The following is a 23,638-nucleotide window of genomic DNA, read 5'->3' as shown; positions in this document are numbered from 1 at the left end:
TGGCTAAGTGCTGTGAGCTGAGGCCCTTTTATAGGGATGGGCCTTTAGTCCCGGTTGGCCTGGCCAACCGCGACTAAAGCCCCTCCCGTCCACCAGCTGGCCAGCGAGCGCGCTGGGCCCAGCTCTTTAGTCGCGGTTCGCCACCCGAACCGCGACTAAAGACCCCATTAGTCGCGGTTCCTATATTTTGGCGACTAATGGGGCTTCCCGGAAGACCATTTTTCTACCAGTGTTCCGCCGACCCATCTTCGGGAAGTATGAAGGCATCGGCCTTGCCATGCCTACCATCGACGGCGCCACGATGCTAGACAACGCCGCCACCCTATGCGCATATATCATCACACGCTGGTTGCCGCCGACTCGCGGTAGATAAATCACCACTCCACCATCAGACCTCCCTAGGCATGGAATCTAGAGTTTCCCGTGAAACATCTGATAGGAGGCGCAAGATATGCAACCACGACACCTTGAACCAGGTAACGACGTGACACTACCATCCTCGGCCCTGGGGAGCCAACGAGAGGAAGGAACAGGAGATAGTATAATAATAAAGCCAGAGCAAATCCACGGCAGTAGTATCCCACAAAACCACGTCTACTAAAACAGAATTTAACCTACGTAGTCTAGCTAACTATAGCTAGAAGTTATCAGTTTAACGATTCACTGCTAGAAGCCTAGCCTGCCTCCATCAGCTCACCTACGGCCTACGTAACTATTGTTTTTACCGAAAAAGCAAAACCGTAGTGGATGCTGGCTAGTATTTGAAACCGTGGATTTCTGCCAGAAAAACACCATGTGAAACATAAACAACCTAGGGTTTCACCAGTAGGATCTCTTCCCCTGTCGCCCCATCCCATCCATCAAATCAGCCGTTGTTTTGTGCTACGTTAGGGTCGTTGATGAAAAATCCCATCCATTTGTTCGATCGAACGTCAGACTCGTCGAAAGCCCATCCATGCATATCTTAATGTGGGCACGTTGCACCCACTTGCTTGGCGCCAATGTCATCGAATATAAAGGCGCAGTCACTGCAGCCAATTCCTCAAATTATTCAAGCGAAGTTGTAACCATGGCTGGGAGGTTCTGGAAGCCTTTCTCCCGCTGCGTCGTCGGCGGCGTCGGGGTGGCTAACTACGACGACGACTTGAGCACGTCACGGCGGCGGCTCGTGCCAGCACGGCAGCGGAAGAGCAGCTCCCCGAGGATGTCTTCCACGAGCCTGAGCTTGTCGCCGGAGGAGCTGTCGCGGACGCTGACGCTCTCCGGATCGACCCTGCATGCCTTCACCTACGCCGAGCTCCGTGTGGCGACGGGGAACTTCTCCCAAGCTAAGTTCCTCGGCCGCGGCGGCTTCGGCCCAGTCTACAAGGGCACCGTCGACGGCGATGCGGCTGCCGTCAAGTGCCTCGACCTGGATGCGACACGCAGGGCCACAGGGAGTGGCTGGTGAGTGCGCGCGGTGCAATTCATTTCATTCCCGGCGATGTCATGAGAGCTGGATGCTTTGCTTTCCTGCCGACCTGCCGGACTGTGATAGTAACATGATCGGTTGCAGACTGAGGTGTTTTTTCTTGGGCAACTGAGGCACGATTTTTTTTTAGATAAAAGGCAACAGCGTGCCCGACTTTAAATTAATAAAGCCCTCAGGTTCAACAAGTTTTACAATGCTGCGGCATACAGCTTAGCCAAACGGAACGATAAACTAGAAAAAAACACGGGTATCTAGACGATACAAATAGAAGGTGCAGGGGCAGACTCCAGGAGCAAGAGAAACTAAGTCTTCACTGGCTTGGTTGTCCTGGTCTCACGGCGGCGTACAGCTCCCTCAGCTTGTTCTCCAACCACCGGAGGCCCTCCCGGTCGCTTGGCTTTGCCTTGCCGCTCCATAGCTGTATAAAGAGAGCAGTTTTAAAAATCACATTAGCGGGGTGGTTAATAACTTTCTTTTCGATAGTGAGTTTATTACGAATGTTCCACAGGGCCCATGATTGGGCGAGAAAGAGAAACCACAACAGCCTACGGGCCCTTCCCGCAAGGCTGGAGAGAATAGCATGGAACTGTGGGAAGTTCCCAGGGTTCCAGTTACAGTCGAGAATCTCACGGATGGCGCTCCAAGCAAATTTTGCAAGGGAGCAAGCGAAGAAAATATGACTCGCATCTTCCATGTGGCCACATAGGGCGCAGTTACCCGAGGCAGGGCCGTGGCGCGTCGCGATTTGCTTGCTAGAGGGTAGTCTATCGAGGATGAGCTGCCAAGCGAAAATTTTAATCTTCGGGGATACTTTGGCTGACCAGACGTCCTTGTGGTAGGCAACAGAAGCCCCTTGAGAGAGTTTGGCATACAAAGATTGCACAGAGAACTTGCCCGAAGGTTCTAAGTGCCATGAGACTTTGTCTTTGCAACTAGATAGGGAAAAAGGCTCAATGAGCCTCCCCAGATCGCTCCATTGTCGCCGTCCTTCCAGATTGAGGGAGCGTCGGAAGGTGATATTGATGTCCCCAGCATCTAGGGCCGCAGCCACCGTGAGGTTTGGGTTAGAGCAGATATTGAAGAGGTCAGGGAACAGCTCTTTGATGGGTTGGTTACTGCACCACCAGTCAGACCAGAAAAGAGTGCGACGTCCATCCCCAATGACGTGTTTCGCTCCCAGCTTGAAGAATTGCTTAATTTTGTGTAGGCTTTTCCAAAATTGCGAGCCCCCGTGTCCGGTGCCCTCAAACAGGTTATCAGCGTCGCGATATTTGGCTCTGATAATCGTCGCCCAGATAGAAGCCTCGTCTTGGTAAAGCTTCCAAATCCACTTGGACAGCAGGGCAATGTTCATCTTTTTTGAGTTAAGCAAGCCTAAACCTCCCGAGGATTTCGGCCGGCATACCGAAGGCCAATTGACCATATGGTATTTACGCTTGTTGCCCGCTCCTTCCCAGAAGAATTTGGAGCGGTGCGAGTCGAATCTAGCATGAATCCCATCATGCAGAAGGAAGAGGCCCATGGCAAAAATGGGAATACTATCAAGACACGCGTTGGACAGGATCAGTCTTCCCCCAGAGGTGAGAAGTTTACTCAGCCACGGTTCAATTCTGCCGGCCAGCTTGCGGACCAAGAACAACCATTGTTCCAGTCGGAGTTTCCTGTCCGAGATAGGGAGCCCAAGGTACATGAAAGGGAAAGAGCCGCATTTACAATTAAGCTTATTCGCGACTCTTTGTTGTTCCTCCAAAGGTTGGCCCATCACGATGACTTCACTCTTATGATAGTTGATTTTCAAGCCGGACATGTCTTCAAAGCACATAAGCAAAAATTTGAGGTTGGCTATGTTTTCTTCCGAGTTTTGGATAAGGATGAGCGTATCATACGCATACTGAAGGTGTGAAATCCCGCCAGGGATCAAATGGGGCACCACACCCTGTAGGTGGCCTGCCGCCCCCGCGGCAGAGAGGATACCCGACAGTGCCTCGCCAATGAAGTTAAACAGGAGAGGAGATAACGGGTCCCCTTGGCGCACCCCTCTTTTGTTCCTGAAGTACGGGCCAATCACACCGTTGATGGAAATGGCAGTCTGACCGCCGGATACCAATTGAAGCACTCTGTGGATATAGGCTTCTTCAAAGCCTTTGCACCGAAGCACTTCGGCCAGGAACTCCCAGTTAACCCGGTCGTAAGCCTTCTCGAAGTCGATCTTAAGGAGAACCCCTCCTAATTTCTTAGAGCGCAACTCATGCACAATCTCAATGAGTGCAAGAGGGCCTTCCAACAAGTTCCTCCCTTTGATGAAAGCCGTCTGATTCAGACTGATGGTTTTCTGCGCAATGGGGTCTAGACGAAACGCAAACGCCTTAGAAACGATTTTGAAGATCACGTTAATGAGGACGATTGGGCGAAACTGGGAGACATTGTCCGCCCCTGGGACTTTGGGGATCAGGGTGAGGATGGCGAAGTTTAGGCGAGAGATGTCTATGCGTCCCAGCATAAAGTCATTGAGAATATGGAGAACCCCCCGTTTAACATTGGGCCAGAAACGCTTGAAGAACAGAACAGGGAAACCATCGGGACCCGGGGCCGTGTCGGATTTCATCTCCCGGACGATAAGATCTAACTCCTCCTCAGAGAAAGTCAGCATCAGCTGATTGTTGTCCTCGATCGAAACTTGAGCGTTTGACGTCCAAGTCCTTGGGGACAGGCTACAGGAGCGGCTCCCCGCCGATCCGAGCAAGGCACGGTAAAAATCATAAATGGCAGCTTGAATTTTCCTGGGATCGTTCGTGATTTCGTTCCCAAGGTTAAGAGAAGAGATCGAGCACTTTTGTCTCCGTCCATTGGCCACCGCATGGAAGTAGGCCGTGTTGGCATCCCCCTGGAGGGCCCATTTGATCCCTCCCCTTTGGCGCCAATATTCTTCCTCCGCACTCACGATTTGGAGGAGTTGGTCTTCTAGGTAATATCTAAGAGCCCAATCATCCTCATCCAGCCCACTGGAATCGGCCTGCACATCAAGCTGCATGATTTGGGTCATCAGGTTTTCTTTCTCCCTTTTACTGGCCATGCCCAAGTTGCGAGCCCAACCTCGGAGATGTTGGCGCAGGCTGCCAGACATGAACTGCCACCAGTCAATGATATCCCGGCCTCCCACTTTGGCCGAGAGATTGAGCCAGGCATTGTGGAGCATGGGAAGGAAGTCCTGGCGTTCGAACCGTCCTGATTCGAAGAAGAAGCGATTACTTCGCTCCGGCAGCCCTTCACCGGAGTCAAAGATGAGCGGGGTGTGATCAGATCCCAGGCTCGTTTCCGCAAAAAGAGAGCACAGAGGGAAAAAACCTTCCAAAGACGGAGAAATGAAAACACGGTCGAGGACCGAACGGACTGGGTTGAGTTGGCGGTTCGTCCAAGTGAACCGAGCCCCGGAGCGCGGAATTTCCCGAAGAGCCCAGGCAGCAATGTGTTCGTTAAAAAGATCTATGAGTCTCCAGTTCAGACGATCGTTGTTCTTGTCACAAGCCGCCCTAATGAGGTTAAAGTCTCCGCCCATGAGGAGGGGAGTATTGGTTCTGGCTACCTTGGCCGATATTTCCTCGAGGAAGACCCCGGATCGCCCATGATCCGCAGGTCCATATATCCCAATGATCGTCACAATGCGCTTGTTCGCCCGATTAAGGATGGAGGTGCTAAGGTAGAATTGACCCATATCTACCACTCCAACTTCAAAACTACTGTCTCGGACGCCCATGAGCATGCCCCCGGAATGCCCATTAGCCGGGAGCCAGCACCAGAAAAACTTGTCGCCCACTTCTAGGCTACGAAGTTCCAAGTCAGTGAAGTCCTGTTTGATGGTTTCCTGGAGAATCACTATGTCAATCTTGTGCTCACGGAGGTAATCCTTCAGAAGAGTTCGTCGCCCCCTACGACCGAACCCCCGGATATTCCAAAAGAGGCATCTCATTTGGAAACCCTTCCTTGAGCCCGTGCTTGGCGGGTTAGCGGTCTTGGTCCCACAGGGTATTGCTTCTTCGTCACCTTTCTCTTTTTGGCTGGTTTGTCCTTGATATCTAGGATGGTGTTACCCTCCCCAGTTTGTGCCACAGACCCTTCTTGTGGCACCTGGGGGTCCTGCTCGGCCATGGCCGACGCCTGAGTTTTGCCGCCTCAACCTCCGCGTTGTGTCTTGCCGCTGCCAGATCAGCTTGAGCAAGCTCCCTAGCTTGTATCAAGGAGATAATTTTCTCGGGAGGGCCCAGAGAGGAGGAGGGAAAAATAACACAACTATCGTGCGCCACCGAGAGCAACTTATCAATAGGAACGGATTGGAAAGCAGTAAAATTGGATGAGTCGACGTTACCTGGGTTGGATGAGGAAGGAGCGTTTTTGACAGCGGCGTGGCGGATGGCTCTGGCCAGCACTGGCTCGTCCGCCACCCCCGCACTCCTTGCGCTCTTCCTCAGAGCTTCAGCGGTGGAAATCTTGGTTCGGGGCGCACGTGCCACCGACGCCCCCAGCGCCGGAATGGGGGATTCTTCCAGAAGAGCATGCGGAGTTACTGAAGAGTCCTTGATGGCAGGGGCCTGGTGCAGCGAGGTCTTCGTCACGTCCGTCCCGGAGATGTCGACTTCCTCAGCGAAAAGTTGTGACCCAGCAGTTTCCAGCATGAGCTTCCTAGATGGACGGTCGTTGTTGCTTTTGCTGCGCCTTTCACTGGCTCGAAGGGCGGAGGCCGTGGATTCCCCCGAAGCCGGGCTGTGCCAACCTATCTCGTTTTTGTCCTCGACCCCCAAGGCCAAGGCCTTCCCCGGCGTGAGATAGGATTGTCCCTCATCCGTTTCTTCAGACAGAGAGGTAGAGAGCTGTAATTGTTCCAAGTCTGAACGACGTGGGGACGAGGAAGGCGGGGAGACGAGCACTTGCTTGATCATATTGGCCACAGTGGGAAATATGTCTCCATGCTCCGTGAGGTTCGAACCATACTGAGTGAAAGCTGTTGCCGGGAGCGTGATCTTCTTCGACTGAGAGTCCTTGGAACGGCAGGCAGAAGGTGAGCAGGGGGAGGTGTACCCGTCTGTGGCCACTTGCGGGACAGATTTCCTCGCAAAGCCCTCATTTCCCCCTGCCGGAGCGGAAGCAGGGGTGTTCTTGACCTTGTCGGTGTGTTTCTTGCGTCTTTGGTCCCACCTGTCTTCATCTGTCTCTTATTGATCTTCCTCTTTGTCATCTTCTCCGTTCTTGGCCGGTGGGGAGGGTGGATCGGTGTTTGTTTCCACTGCCGGGTCCTTGGAGATGGGAACAATACGGATCCGGAATCCTTGCATGTTCACAAACAGAGTGATATGCTCTTGCAGCTGAACAGGAACTTGGCATCCGAAAGACATCTTGATGGGGCCATTGGGGTGGTCTAGGGACTCCACATCCACCGCGATGGGCCTGCCCACTTCGCGGGTGCTAAGGAGTAGGCGATCTGCGCGGCGAAGAGGAGGCGGAACGCCAATGAGGTGGACCCACACCTCTTCCAGCTTCTCCACCACCAACGGGTCATCCGTGGGGATCGTGACGATGGCCTTGGTCTTGCTCATGGGTAAGGTGATGCCGCCGCCTCGGATCGCCATCCGCAGACTTTCTTTGGACGGGAAAACCACGGAATAATCTGTACCGTTGAGCTTGCACACCTGCCATGTCCAGTTATCATCGACCAAGTCTTTAAGCTCATCTTCCAGTTGTTCTTCATTGAGGCCCTCTTTCTCAAGAATGATAAGAGCGGCGTTGGTTGCAGGTTGGTACATCTCCTCGTCGGGCACCTCACAGCAGACGAAGCCTTTACGGTTTCCTCCGAATCCCGCCCAGTAGGGATCCATGCTCTTGGAGAAGGAAGCGCACATAGCTGTTGGGTGGCCGAGCTTCTTGCATTTCACACAAAAGGCTTCCGCGGTACATTCCGCCTGAACATGTCCTTGGTTCCCGCAGTTGTAGCAGGTAATATGGGTTGCGTCCAGGCTGGTGCTGTTGGACCCTCCAGCAGCCAGACCAGGAGCCGCCTGGGCAGGACCAGCCCCCTGTGGGATTCTAGGCGCTCGATGATGTCTCTTCTGTCCTCCCCGAACTTGGTCGCGCCCTCGCGGTCCAGCTGGGGGAGGAGGAGGCGGCGGGGGAGGGTACTGCGGGTGCTCTGATTGGCGGTGTTGGTTGTAACCTGAGCGCTCTCTGTCTCTGACAAGGTCGCGTTGAGCCTGTTGGCGCCGATGTTCTTCTTCCTCGCGTTCCAGACGCTGGTGGAGATCGCGGTCCCTGGATCTCTCGCGGTTGTCGTCGATGGCCTCGAACGGGCGCTTGCCCCTGTAGCTGCGCTCCCGCTCCATGGGGATCAAGGACCAGACGAGCTCGCCGGAGGAGGGGTCAGTGGAGTGGTGGAGGGATTTGGCGTGGCGGCGATTTCTGCGAATGTCTCGACCGGGAGCAGGAAAGCCAAGATCTGGATCTAGGGTTCCAACTCTGAGCCAGAACCACTTATATATCGGCGGCGGAGGGGTAGAAATGTCCCAGTTACACACTTTACCCTCGGAGGTAGTCTCAGCCGTCGATCCCAGCCCTAGGGACACGTGTGAGCCATCCACACTCGAGGCAGTCGAGTTGGGCTGCGATCCAGGCGCCGAAGCCAAAGGCCCACCTGCCACTTGGCCCAATAGGCCCGGCCGGCCCAAAGAGGAGCGGTCTGCCAGGACGGGCCCGCCCGCGTCCTTGGGCAGCAGAAACCCTAGATCCCCGCCGCCGGGCGGCGCCGCCGTCGACCGCACGGAGAGGCTGACCTCCAAGGGAACTGACATCGCCCCGATGCGGATTTCCCGTGGCGGAGGCGGGTAGGAAAGAGATCTCCCCCGCTCACCATGAGATGGGAGAGGAGGAAATTCCGTGCTGTCCGGAGCAAAGGACGGCGGCGGAGGACACCCGCCCGTCGGGGTCGCCGCGAGCTCCGGAGGTCCGGGGCGCACAGGAGCGCAACGTGCCGGCGACGAGGGCTCCCTCAGCCCAGGTCCCGTGAAGAAGCAGCCGAGCGAGATCTGAGAGGGGCGGGGAAGAAGATCTGCGTCTTCGTCGTCTTCGGAGAGATCCCCATCGGAGATGGCCAGAAGGGCGGCGTACCTGTTGCCGGCCAACGCGGACAGCTTGGTGAGGTGCAGCACGTCGGAGCGCCGACCCCGGCGGCGGCCGTCCGCCCACCGGAGGCGCGGGGATGGGGGGGAGCCCGTGTCGCCCCCCAAGTCGCCCGAGCGTCGCCCGAGACGCTGCGTGAGACACATTCCCCTCTTTCCTGCCCTGTCTCCTCACCGTGAACAACATCTAACCTCCAACTGAGGCACGATAACCTGGTGAAGCTGATCGGGTACTGCTACGAGGGCGAGCACCGGATGCTGGTTTATGAGTTCATGGCCGCCGGGAGCTTGGAGAGCCACCTCTTCGAAAGTGAGCTCCTCTTCTGCTTTCTGCTCTCCATTATTCACTAGTGGAAAACAGGCCTTTTGATCCGGGTGGTTAGGGCCTTTTGTCGCGGGCGGCCAGCCGCGACAAGCAAGGCGCGATAAAAGGGAGGCCTTTTATCCCGGGTCACTTACGACCCGCGACATAAGGTCCACCACGTGGCAGCCGCCCGGCGCGCAGGCACAGGCCCTTTTGTCGCGGGCGGTATTACCACCCGCGACAAAAGGCCCTCTACGTGGCGCGCGCACAACGCTTCTGCTTTAGGGTTTGAGGGGTGCAGCACCCCTCCCCCCGCCACCGACCGCCTCGTTATTTCATTTTTTCGTCCGAAAATAAAAGTTGCATATATTTGTACGCTACTAGAAGTTGTACACATTCATTCATTATATATATATATAAGATCGATCAAACAAATATTGGAAGCAGAAGTCGATTCCCCTTACACATATTCGTAGGTTCCCTACATATATACATGGAGCTCACGATCGACAAACGGTACTAACGACCGTCTATTTGGAGGTAGAACAACTATTTGGACTAAACAAGCCTTTGTTGTTTATTACTTCTCTAACCAAAAGTCCCGCCAGCTTCCTCCGCGATTCCTAGTGCGTGTTCCTTTGGTTGGAGTCCGTCCCGCATGAAGTCGACCTATATACGAAAATGAGATGAGTATGACTATATCAGTCTTGATAACGAAATATTGATGATAATAAATAAAGTTGTGAAATGTTATTGCTTACGCCGAATTTATTTTTGTTCTGCTTCTCAGTGGTTAACATGCGAATGGACTCGCAAACGTAGTATCCACATAGATTCGTCCCTTGTGGCTGCTGGGGGCACAGTACAGGAGTAAATGTTAGCTTCTTTGCAAAGGTAATCTCCTTATGAACATTCTTCAAAGCTTGCCAAGCCCTGCTGTGCAAAAGAATGATTGAATGAGTGGATAATTAATTGATATCTCACGAAAGATAAAGCGCGGCGATGAAGGAAATTACACTTGGAGCAACTTCGCAAGTCCCGGAACCCGTCCAGTGCCTCTACTCGTGGGTCTTTTACTTCAACTATTCCCTTATCGTGTTGAATGTCTAGTAGAATCCAAGTGGAAGCTGCACATGTTATGCATATACGTCAGGAATTACACTTAACATCGAGTAAGAAAAATTGAATGTGCATAAAAGATCATTAAGACTCTCACTCGTAGTTGTAAGGAAACAATATTGAATCACAGAAATATTGCTGCCCCAAAAACCTTAGTAGGTTTCCCCCGTTTCTTCGCGTTTATGCTTCACCGTTTCAACATGTATTTTATCCGGGTCAACAAACCCAACATTGATAATATTATTACTTTTGCACTCACCGATCTTCAGCCTGCAAAAGAGAACCCATAAGATATAATGAGTATATATATGCAATGAAAACGAACATGAACTGAATGAAAATGAACTTATATGTAGTTAACAACTTACAAGCAATAGCAACTCATGAGAGATTTGTCGAGGGCTTCTAGATTGAATAACCGCCGGAGTTCATTCATCTCAATATGGATCTCCTCCTTTCGGTAGTAATATTCCCATGGTATACTCGCCACGATGTACATTTTTTTCTCCTTGCATGCATCAAGGTACCACCGATGCAAATTCCGCATATGTGTTGGCAGCTTATGCAGCTGCTCTCGCTGACCAAGTCGGCCCCGTAGACAAATTTAGGAGCTATATCAGCAGTGGGTATGTCAAGCATCTGCTGCGTACAGCAATTCCTCCACGGTAACCGAACAAGCAGCCGCTAGCCTTGCAGCTTCTTCCATATCGATACCACCATAATGTTCCCGGTACACCTTGGGAACATTAAGCACTTTGAGTGCTTGGGATCGATTGTTTGGGCTGAGCACCGAGGAGGGGAACTTCCTTTCTCTTTTTGCCTTTTGTCGTTTGCTTGGCCTTGAGGGGTGCACTTGTTGAACTTGACCTTTTCTCATCTCGCACTTCTAGCCGATGATTTGCTCGTGCCAGCAATGTCCTTCTCCTTAGCCTTTTCATCCTTCTTTTGGTCAATTACCTTCGCAAGAGTGCGTGTATAGTCATCCTTCTTCTCGTGTAACTCATACCGCGATGGTGTGTTCAGAAAACTAGTAGCATATTCTATTTGCTTCTCTCGTGTATGGCTCGCGCTCGGAGGTTTTGGCTTATGAAAAAAATCATAATTGTATTTCTTAACAATGGCATCATTTTCCTCCGGGGTACGATCGTAAGGACGGGGGAGGAACCTTTGGTACTTTTGGGAGGGGCGACTTCTTGGGGACAGGACTCTTGAAACGCTTCCGGCTGGGTGCATTCCGAGTCTTAGTGGGCGGAGGCGGCGGCGCTGGAGATGGAGATGGACTACCGATGTCGTGGTCGACGTCGTACCGACGGGGTGATGGTGGCGACATGTGATCAGTAGGAGGAGGTGATGGTGGCCTGCGATCACCTGGAGGAGGTGATGGTGACCTGCTGGGACGACCGGTACTAGGTGCTACCCAGCCCGGCAGCCTCGATGTTCTTCTTTTCCCGCATAATGATTTCTCCCAAGACCTCTCTCGAGTGTAAGCCCCCATCACCTCCAGGGATATCGAGCTCCAATGTCTCCCACGACGGGACAACCGAATCCACCCCGACACGAGCATAGCCAGCTGGAATCGGATTGCCATGCCATGTTGCCGGCTCACCTTCAGGTCCAAATGCCGGTAAGACATAGCCGACCGCCACCTTAACAGTAAACCTTCCTGAACACCTCATGGAGATCACAAGGTGTTTGCTCCTTGATTCCATCCAAGGGGTCGCCAGGACCGGCATCTATCATCATCCGTGTAGGAGGGGCCTCCGAGTCGGCCACGCTGCTGTCTCGTCGCTGAGATATTTCAGCGGTATTATCTCGGCGGGCGCTGTCCTTTTAGTTCATTTATCTCCCGCCGCTCGCTGCCGAAGCTCCCGCTGCTGCTGGTCAAGTCGGCGTTGGAACTCGGCCATCCGGTCATTCCTGCACCTCCAGCTGGCGTTGTTTAGCTCTCGCTCGGCTTCTATAAGTCTCCGCGTCGGCCGGAAACCCAAGCGACCACGGAACACTAGGGCCGAAGCCTCTTGTTCGTCCTCCCTTCTCGGGATTACCGAGGACAAGCGTCGCAAGATCTTTCTCTCTATCGGGAGCAAACTTTAGTTTTCCCGCCTTTATATCTGTCGTCACTTCAATCCATTTTTGCCTGGGTACCCTAACCCCGGTGTCACTTTCAACAATGTTCCCCGTCTTCATGTCATACTCACAGCCCATGCGCGAGGAACCAATTTCGAGCCCTTGTGTCCCATCCTTCTCGCGTGGGTTCCGGAGTGATCCCGTTCAGCTCCATCTCAGCCTCTTGTGCATCCCACTTAGGCATGGCTCTTCCGTAGCCCCCTCGCCCCATATGATGGTGATATTTCTTCTCGCTTGCATTCTTCTTGTTTTTCGCCGACGTGTTCACAACCTCCTCTCGATTCTTTGTACCTCACAAATTCTTCCCGCTTATGCTCCTGCTTCGCTAGGTAGTTCTCGAATAATGGAGGCTTCTTGTCTTTCTTATAATTTTTCCATAACCGGTTCTTATACGCCCGGAAAAGTTCCCCCATCTTCTTAAGAGCCCATTTCTTCACTAGCTCTCGCTGCTTAGCATTCTCAGACTCCGATCCCAAATCTGGCAAAGTGAAATGTGCCATCGAGTCTCCGAAAAGTGTGTCTTTGTACCTATCGGCAACCTGATTTTCGGACACATTCTTCGTCTTGTTCCATTCTCTCGACAAGTGATCGGGACACGATCTCTAACCACAACTCCGCACTGATTTTTGAACTTCACTCCGACATTCTCGGGTACCACCGGTTGGCCTTCCGGTGATATAGCTTCAATTGTGAAGTGGTCTTTCTTGGTCAACTTCTTTGCCGGGCCTCGTTTCTCTATCTTATCTTCGGAGGCCTAAGAGAATACATATAGAATTGCATTAATGCCTCTATACTAATGCCTCAATACATATGTACATATAGAATTCCATTAATACCTCGTCACCGGAGCCGTCGTCGGCTTCTCCGTCACCGGAGCCGTCGGCTTCTCCGTCACCGGAGCCGTCGGGTTCTCCATGACCGGAGCCGTCGGCTTCTCCATCACCGGAGCCGCGGTCTTCTCCATCACCGGAGTCGGCTCGGTCGGCTTCTGTACCATCGCGGATTATGTCCGCGAATATGTCTTCCTGTTCCAAGTCCCGTTCGAATTGATCCATTGTTTCTGCAAAAGAATTAAATCGATAAGTAAATGTTCAAACACAAACCAAACCCTAACCCTAATCAAACACAAACCAAACCCTAACCCTAATCGGCGACACGTGTTTGCGAGAGGGAGAGGGTGTCGGCGACGCGTGTTTGCGAGAGGGAGAGGGTGTCGGCGACGCGTGTTTGCGAGAGGGAGAGTGTGTCGGCGACGCGTGTTTGCGAGAGGGAGATGGTGTCGGCGACGCGTGTTTGCGAGAGGGAGAGGGTGTCGGCGACGCGTGTTTGCGAGAGAGGGAGAGAGGGTGTCGGCGACGCGTGTTTGCGAGAGAGAGAGAGAGAGAGAGAGAGAGAGAGAGAGAGGGTGTCGGCGTCGGTTGTTCGCGAGAAGGGAGAGAAGAGGGGAGTTGCGGCGTCGATGGTTTTCGCGAGAGGGCGAGAAAAGAGGGAGTTGCGGCGTCGGTGTCGGCGTCGGTACTATACTAACTATATACAAAATAACTATAAACTAACTATTTAACCATATACAAAATCACTAAGTATTTAACCATTAACTAATTACATAAACTAAAATAATTATTTAACCATATACAAAATCACTAATAAACTAACTATTTAACCATATACAAAATAACTAACTATTTATCCATATACAAAATAACTATAAACTAACTATTTAACCATATACAAAATCACTAAGTATTTAACCATTAACTATTTAACCATATACTTACAAAAAAACTATTTAACCATATACTTACAAAAAAACTTACTAAATACTAAAATAACCATTAACTATTTAACCATATACTTACTATTTAATCATATACTTACAAAATAACCATTAACTATTTAACATATACTTACAAAAAAACTTACTAAATACTAAAATAAACTAGAAACTCAATTCGGCTCCCGGGTGCGTATGATCCCTCTACCATAAAAACATATTTCCAAGTGTTAAAAAATTTTGACAAAAATTTTTACATGTACATCTCCATAATATATGTGTATTCGTCAAGTTTCACGAAAAAATGATATTTTTTGTAGTCTAAGCGAAAAAGATAAAATTTATCTTGTGACAAGTCTTTGTTTCAGCACTGAATTTTGTCTTTTTTACACACGCCACATGACATGTCGATTTTTCATGAAACGACTTTGTGAGCGCGTAGCACATGAAGATGTACGTGCGAAATTTTTGTTTCAATTTTTTTGACATTTTAAAATGTGTCTAACATGTATTTCAAAATAAAGGGAGCATATGCTTCCATGTGCCAAAACATCACTCTCTAAATAAACTAACTAATTAACCCACTAACTAATAATTAACTCAAAAAAAAAAGGGCCGGGGCGCCGGCTGACGGCGGCGCGCGGTTGGCACGGAGGTCTACCTGCGCGCGCAGCGGCGGAGGGGCGCGGCGGCGGGGCGGCGCCGGGGTCGGCACGGCGGGGCGGCGCCGGGGGTCGGCACGGCGCGCGGGGGCGCGCGGCAGGCGTCCACCGGCGGCGGCGCGCGCGGCACGCAGAGCCGGCGCGGACGGGCGCGGCGGCTCGGACGGGCGCGGCGGGGCGGAGAGGGCGCCGGAGGAGCTCGAGGCGGCGACGGCGGCGACGGCGGGCGGCGGTGAAATCGGGCAGCCTGGCGGCGCAAAATTGCTAAGGAATTGGCCTCCGGGAGTCGCGGGTGGGGGCTCCGCCCGCGGCGGTAGGTATTTATACCTACCCCCCTTTTGTCGCGGGCCGTGGCTCGACCCGCGACAAAGACCCCCTTTGTCGCGGGTCAAGCCCCCACCCGCGACAGGGGGGGTCTTTTATCGCGGGCCGTGGCTCGACCCGCGACAAAAGGGGGTGGGAGGGGGAGGCGGCCGATCCGCGTGAAGCGCATCCAACGGCTCCGGCCGTTTGAATCCAACGGCCTGGAGCAGTTGGACGCGGATCAGGCCTGCAGCAGTTAAAACAACCGTTTTTGTTTTTCTGTTTTTTGTTTTTCTGTTTTTTTTAATAAAAACTATTATTTCAATAACTTTTAAATGGTAACTCAAAAAGAAAAGTTTTATATATGAAAATTGATCAGAAAAATCCAATGAACATGAATATGACATCCATATAACTATTTGCATCTCGCATCATATAAAACGCATCATATCCACTCGTGTCGCGTCCCCGTGCCACGTGTCGCCACCTCTTCCACGTGCCTCGCCCCGCCGACGCCGGCGTGCGACGTGTAGCCACCGCTGACACGTGCCTCGCCCCGCCGACGCCGGCGTGCGACGTGTAGCCACCGCCGACACGTGCCGCACCCCGCCGACGCCGGCGTGCGACGTGTAGCCACCGCCGACACGTGCCATGCCCCGCGTGCGCTATATAGAGCGACGAGTGCGGGCGCAACCACACGCCGCCACCGCCTCCGCTCATTCATCTCCGGGATGCCTCCATGTCGTCGAGGGGCGTCCGGTTTCCGTGGCGTTCGAGTGCGTCCGAGCGGTAGGTTCACCGCCGAGATACGCGCCGGTGGCTTCCGCCTCACCCTCGGCACGTACAACACGCCGGAAGAGGTGGCGCGCGCTTACGACGCGGCGGCGTGGCGCTTTCGGCGGCCAGGGCACGACATGAACTTCCCGGATGTTGAATCGCTAGAGGAGGCGGAGTTCCTCACGCCACCGCCGTGCCTCGTCACCGACGAGGACCGTCGCCGGCATCGCCAGGTGCAGCGCAGGATCGCCATCGCCGAGCGCGACGAGCGGCTGATGCGCCGGTGGAGGGCGCGGTCCCCCGACGCGTTCTTTGCTAACCTTAGGGCACAACGAAGGTCCAACAGGCGCCACCGTCGGGCCGCCGCCGCCTTCGAGCTCGAGAACTCGAATACAACTTGGACCGAAAACGACCCTCGGTGGGATGACCTTTGGACGGAGACAACCTCCGACGACGAGTAGAGACTAGACTAGTAATTTATCTATTTTATTGTAATTTCAATAAAGTCGTTGTCGGTTCTATTAGTTTAAATTTAGTTTATAAAGTCGTTGTCGGTTGTTTTTGTTCAATAAAGTGGTTGACACGAAATTTATTACGACCGAACCGAAATTAAAGTACGGAGCTCAACTCGAAAAATAAGATACATGGCCAGATTCGAATGTTGGAGCCATTCAATCATAGTCGTGCCTAGTCCTATACACGTCGCCACCGTAGTCATCAAAGTCGCCGACGTCATCGTCGCTAGCATCGGGGTCGCGGTTGTCGAACCTCGGCGGCTGACCACGCGTGGGCCGGGATTGAGGGTAGCGCAGGCGGGGGCCACGATAGGCCGGGACGCTCCGGAGAGTCCGGCCGCGCCACCACATCCGACGGCCGGCCTCGTTGAAGTTCGAAGGAGGCGGGCCGTCCTCCTCGTACTCGGCAACCGCCCTCTCACGCCGATTGATGAAGAAGCTGTCCCAAGTCGGGCTGTAGTCGGGATGCCACCGGGGATTCCTCCGCCGCTCGAGCGTGAGCTCGAAATAGTAGTGGTTCGTGATGACCATCTCGCGTGGCACACCTACAGGGATAGGAGGGACCGGTACGCCTCCGACGCTCAGCAACCAGCCGGTCGGGACGCGGTAGCCGGGCGGGCAGGGGTAGTTCGAGGCGCAAAGCGCCTCCGCCTCCCGGGGTGTTAGACATACGATGGAAGCCATGGGAGAGAGTGATGAGGTTTGCGTGATATGAGAGTCCAAGCCTACATATATATAGTGGAAAAATGGCGGGAATGCGGGAAGAAAATAGGCGGGAACGAAGTGGCGCGCGAAACTTTCATCCCGGGTGGAGGCTCAAACCGCGACAAAAGACTCGGGGAGGCTTATCTAGGAGGGCCTTTTGTCACGGTTGGTGGCTGCAACCGCGACTAAAGATGCTCGGCAGGATAATAAGGATGTGTCGGTAACCTTTTGTCACGGTTGGTGGCTGCAACCGCGACTAAAGCCGTCGGCAGGATAAGGATGTGTCGGTAACCTTTGTCACGGTTGGTGGCCGCAACCGCGACTAAAGGTGTCGGCAGGATAAGGACGCGTGGGTGGACGCACCGCTCGATGAGATAAAGCATGTAGCGCACGACGGCCCGTCGAAGGAATAAGACAAAGTAGAAGCGGTGCCGTGCCTATAAAAGGAGCATCGATACGCCTTGCCAAGCAGCATCAACAAGCCAAGCACGCGTTTAATCTTCATTATTACATAAATGTAGAGATTGTCTTGGGAACTATATATGAAGAATACATTATTACATCGCCATCTAGTGTTGTGATCTTCTACGCCGTAGCCATGGAGAATCTTCATCATTTAGCAAGATGCTTGGGTCAATTTTCACCGTGAAGGGCGGAATTTCTTTAAACTTATTATAATCTTCCGACATGTCTGTCTTGTCATCCACTCCCACGATGTTTCTTTTCCCCGAAAGAACTATGTGGCGCTTTGGCTCCTCGATTGATGTATTCTTTTGTTGATTTCTTTTTCTTGATTTGCTAGACATGTCCTTCACGTAGAAAACTTGAGCCACCTCGCCGGCTAGGACAAAAGGCTCGTCCTGTGCACGCAAGATTGTTGGGATCCACTCGTTATCATACCGTACTTATCGTCAATATGTATAGCGCTGAGCTTCACCCATTTGCACCGAAACAAAGGGACCTTAAAAGTGGGACCATAGTCAAGTTCCCATATCTCCTCTATGTATCCATAATATGTGGTGGTCTGCCCATTCTCGTCTCGTTGCATCGAAGCGGACACCGCTGTTTTGGTTGGTGCTCTTTTTATCTTGGTCGATCGTGTAAAATGTATTCCCATTTATCTCGTACCCTTGGAATGTACATATGTTTGAAGATGGTAACCTGGCCAACAAGTACAGCTGCTCCACCGCAGATGGGTCATTAATGAGATGTCTTTGCAACCAACTCGCCGAAGGTATTCATGTGTTGACGTGTAATCAAGGACTCGGGCTGGCCCGGGTTTATTTCTCGTAAAACATTCTTATGTTTCTCGATGTACGGAGCCACCAAGCTGGAACTGTATAGAACCGTGTAGTGCGCTTGATCGAAAGAAATCTTGTCCCTCCACACCGTTGCTTTCCTTCCTAGTGTGCCTTTTCCAGCCAGCCTCCCCTCATACCGAGATTCAGGAACACCAATCGGCTTAAGGTCAGGAAGAAAGTCAACACAAAACTCAATGACCTCCTCAGTTCCGTAGCCCTTTGAGATACTTCCTTCCGGCCTAGCTCGGTTATGAACATATTTCTTTAAGACTCCCATGAACCTCTCGAAGGGGAACATATTGTGTAGAAATACAGGACCGAGAATTCTAATCTCTTCAACTAGGTGAACGAGGAGGTGCGTCATAATATTGAAGAAGGATGGTGGGAACAACAACTCGAAGCCGACAAGACATTGGACCACATCTTCCCGTAATCCCGACAAAGTTTCGGATCCATTACCTTCTCGAGAAATTGCGTTCATGAATGCACATATCTTCACAATGGCTAGTCGAACATTTTCTCGGTAGAAGTCCCCTCAATGCAATCGGAAGCAATTGTGTCATAAGCACGTGATGCTCATGGGACTTCAGTGTTCTGGAATTTTTTCTCCTTCATATTTACTATCCCCTTTATATTCGACGAGAAACCGGACGGAACCTTGATACCGAATAGGGCTTCAAAAAAGATCTCCTTCTCTTGTTTGGTAAGAGCATAGTCGGCAGTGCCCTACAAACCGCCCCGGATGATTGCCGTTTCGTCCTTTATGAAGTTCCCGGTCCTCCCGTGCTTCGTTGTATCTTTTGTCTTTCCATACACGCCCGTAAAACCTAGAATATTCACACAAAGATTCTTGGTCAGGTGCATCACGTCGATTGCAGAGCGGACTTCCAGGACTTTCCAACATTCTAGCTCCCAGAAAATAGATTTCTTCTTCCACATGGGCGCGTGTCCGTCATCGTCTTTCGGAACAGGTCGACTGCCTGGACCCTTTCCAAAGATAACATTTAAATCCTTGACCATATCAAATATATCAGCACCACTACGGGGGACAGGCTTCGGACGGTGGTCTGCCTCGCCATCGAAATGCTTGCCTTTTTTCCTTAAGGGATGCTTGCGCGGAAGGAAACGACGATTGAACGGGTACACAACTTTTCTGCTTTTTCCCAAATATTTACTTTCAGTCTCATCTAAACAGTGTGTGCATGCATTGTATCCTTTGTTCGTCTCTCCTGAAATGTTACTGAGAGCAGGCCAATCATTGATGGTTACGAATAGCAACGCTCGTAGGTCAAATTCTTGCTCCGTGTGCTCATCCCACACACGTACACCTGGTTTGGCCCACAACTCCAAAAGTTCATCGACTAATGGCCTTAGGTACACATCAATGTCGTTGCCCGGTTGCTTTGGGCCTTGGATAAGCACTCGGCATCATAATGAACTTCCGCTTCATGCACAACCAAGGAGGAAGGTTGTAGATACATAGAGTCACGGGCCAGTGTGATGTGACCGCAGCTCTGCTCCCCAAAAGGATTCATGCCATCCGTACTTAGACCAAAGTATAAGTTCCTTGCCTCACCCGCAAAATCCGGAAACTCTCTCCCGATGTTTCTCCACTCGCCGACCATCAGCGGGGTGCCTCAACATCGCGTCTTTCTTACGTTCTTCCATGTGCCATCGCAACAACTTGGCATGCTCTTTGTTTCTGAACAAACGTTTCAACCGTGGTATTATTGGAGCATACCACATCACCTTCGCAGAACCCTCTTCCCGGGTGGCTCGCCCTCAACATCACCAGGGTCATCTTTTCTCGATCTTATACCGCAATGCACCACATATCGGGCATTTATTCAAATTCTCGTACTTCTCACCGCGGTAGAGGATACAGTCATTAATGCATGCATGTAGCTTCTGCACATCTAATCCTAGAGGGCAGACAAGCTTCTTTGCTTCATATGTACTGACGGGCAATTCATTATTTCTTGGAAACAAGCCTTCTTTAATATTATCATCAATTTCTCAAATCCCGAGTCAGCCACACCAACCTCCGCCTTCCATTTCAGCAATTCCAATATGCTACCCAGCTTTCTATGCCCATCTTCACAACCCGGGTACAACAATTTGTGGTGGTCCTCTAACATCTTGTCGAACCGCAACCTCTCCTTATCCGTGTCACGCCTCTTCTTGCATCGAAATGGCCCGATGAAGATCATCATCAACAGGATCATCCGATGCCCGTTCTTCACCTCCTTCTTCTTCATTGTCGTCCATTGCGGTATCAAAGCATTCAGAGAACATAGATCGATACTTCTCATCATTATCTTCTTCCTCATCGCCGTCTTCCATCATAACCCCTTCTTCTCCGTGCTTGGTCCAAACATTATAACTCGGACATGAACCCAAACCGAAGCAGGTGGCTCTTAATATCTCTTGAGCAAGAGTAATCCTTCTCGTTCTTACATTTTAGACATGGACAGCACATAAAACCTTGCTTCGACTTGTTGGCCTCGGCCACAAGCAGGAAAGAATTCACGCCCTCTCCGAAAGCGGGAGCACATCGGTTACCGTACATCCATGGATGACTCATCCGCATCATAAGTACAATTATATATGTATCAGATGCAATCACCTTGCTAAAATTAGTATTGTACGGACTATGCATATATATATAGTCGAGAAAATAGTTGCTAACCTTTTTGGATCAAAAAGAGGAGAAATCTTATCAAATAAAACCAAGTGGCATCCCTCTCACAAGCATTCCATCAAACACCTCTTGTGCACATGTAGAAAAAATGAGCTAGCATACACCTCCACCTTCACCACCAAGGAAAAAATGAGGTGGGGGGTGGCTGGCTGCTTCTATATATATAGGGGGGACATTTTGTCGCGGGCCGTATCACGACCCGCGACAAAAGGGGTGGCCACGTCGCTCCTGCTTCCTTTGTCGCGGGCCGTATTACGACCCGCGACAAAAGGCCGCGACAAAAGCCTCCGCGCGCTCCACATGGTTTCGGGGCGACGTGGCCAGGCCATTTGTCGCGGGTGCAGGCGCGCCCGCGACAAAAGGCTCCCACGGAAGCCCTGTTTTCCACTAGTGATTGTACAGTACGACTCTTTAAAAGTTAGCCTGGAATAGTTTTTCTCACTCCGAGGATCCAATATTTCGTTTTCTGTTGCTGATTATTCATGCTTTATGTTTCTATTATTTTGTGCGAGGGATAAACTTCTTTTTCACGATGCTTACAAGTCTAGGTCAACGTGGATGAGGAAGCTTAACTGGCCAATAATTCTATGTATATCTTTCAGGTATCATTAGTGGCTCTCTACCGTGGATGACAAGGATGAAGATCGCCTTCGGTGCAGCCAAGGGCCTTGCCCCTTCCTCCATAACACCGACACACCGGTGATCTACCGCGACTTTAAGGCCTCAAACATCTTACTCGACGTGGTAAGGCGGTAAGCCAAACATGATGAATATACACTACTTTTTGGTTGTTTCTGGTCTAGTCTCACAGTCCACCTAATCCAGATGTATGTCCACCGCCGTTGTCAAGCTAATACACATTCGCAATTGCATTATGCTACCAAAAATATCGACGTTTACATATATCTAGTTCCAAAATATCTTATATAATCTTATCTCACGTCGTAATCATGTGTTAATCGTATTTCCTTTTGTGCTATCTCAGGATTATAACACCAAGCTATCCGACTTTGGGTTGGCCAAGGATGGACCCACAAGCGAAGAGACTCACGTGACCACACGTATTATGGGGACTCATGGGTACGCAGCACCAGAGTACATCATGACGGGTCACTTGACCGCTAAGAGCGATGTTTATAGCTTTGGTGTAGTTTTGTTGGAGCTCCTATCGGGGCGTCGATCTGTGGACCATGCACGCCGTCCAAGGGAGAAGCACCTTGTGAACTGGGCCAGGCCATATCTCAAGCATTATGATATGCTATACAAGATCATGGATCCAACTCTCGAGTGTCATTTTTCATGCAAAGGAGCAGAGGTGGCGGCAATAGTGGCGTATAAATGTCTCACTCAAAACCCAGAATCCAGACCCACCATGAAGCAGGTGGTCAAGGCCCTAGAGCCTATTCTTGGCATGGAAGACTTCTATATTGAGAGTCCATTTGTGTTCACAGTTATTGTAGACAAGGAAAAGGTGGTGGACATGAAGTTGGATATCGAGGAGAAGCAAATCCCCCATCACCAAAACCATCGGGACCGACACCGACAGAATTATCCCAAATCGATAATCCACACCGGCAATGTGCTCCGCGGACAAGATGGTCTCACTGTCCGGTACACGGCTGTACATCGGCGACAACAAAGGTCGTCAAGATACCACCGTGTAGGACTAGGGCAGTGAATTGAGTAGAACAAAACGTTACATATTTCAATATTATAGCAATTTGATATGATGTCACATATTTCAATATTATAGCAATGTGATATGATAGCGGGAGTGGGTGTTGGATAAAATAGGGATGCAAAACGTTACATAGTTGTTGCAGTCCTTGAAATAAGTTGATGATGGTCGTGTTTTAGTTGCAATCACCGCCACTGAGTTGCAACTGGATCAGGAATATTGCTGCACTCCTTGGATAGGTTGTTGCTGGTGGGTTTTAGTTGCAACTTTCCCTCACTAGGTTGCATTTGGTGCAGGCTATAGTTATTGCCACTTTTTACATAAGTTGTCGTCACTCTGATGTAGAGGTATGCAACTTCACAGATGAGATAAGAAACTTAGCACTAGGGTATAGAACTTAGCAATAATGGGCATGGGTCTTAGCACACCTTAGATAAGTTGCTATAGGTGGTGTTTTAATTACAATCATCGCTCACTAGGTTGCACCTAGAGAAACCTCAGCTGTTGCACTCCTTAAATAAGTTGTTGCATGTAGGGTTTTAATTGCAGTTATTACCAATTGGTTGAACCTAGAATAGACAAAGTTGTTGCACTCATTAAAAAGTAATTGTTAATATGTCACGTCTTCTGCATGGCGAGTCGCGAGGGAGGGGTAGAGCACTGCTTACATGTCGAGTCGTAAGGGATGGTAGAGTGTCACTGGCCTATCGAGTACATAGTTGCCAAGTTTCTAACCTATCGGGTCGAGGATTGTCCACTTAGTTTTTTTTTTCTGTAATGTAGTGTTGACATACGTGTGGAAACAACAACACCGTTTGCAAAAAATAGTACAATCTGCAGAGTGCAACTTAGTACATGTGTGAAGCAACAATTAACTCTCCAATATATAACTTAGAAAATGTGCAGAAAATAATTTACTATACTTAAAAGGCAACTTAACTCATGTGTGAAATAGTAACACCGTTTGCAAAATGCAACTTAGCATATGTGGGAATCAACAATTTAATCTGCAAAATACTAAATACGTGAAAAAACTGCAACTAA

At 50.9% G+C, this 23,638-nt stretch overlaps 1 pseudogene; it reads left to right on the top strand.

Moving 5' to 3' along the window:
- Positions 1-1,069: 1,069 nt before the first annotated feature.
- Positions 1,070-22,594, top strand: LOC124647686 (annotated as a pseudogene).
- The last annotated feature ends 1,044 nt before the right edge of the window (positions 22,595-23,638 follow it).

This window comes from Lolium rigidum, chromosome 1 (genome assembly GCF_022539505.1).
Source record: "Lolium rigidum isolate FL_2022 chromosome 1, APGP_CSIRO_Lrig_0.1, whole genome shotgun sequence".
Taxonomy (NCBI): domain Eukaryota; kingdom Viridiplantae; phylum Streptophyta; class Magnoliopsida; order Poales; family Poaceae; genus Lolium; species Lolium rigidum.
Note: the sequence above shows the minus strand (reverse complement) of the source record. Positions and strands in the feature narration are given on the sequence as shown.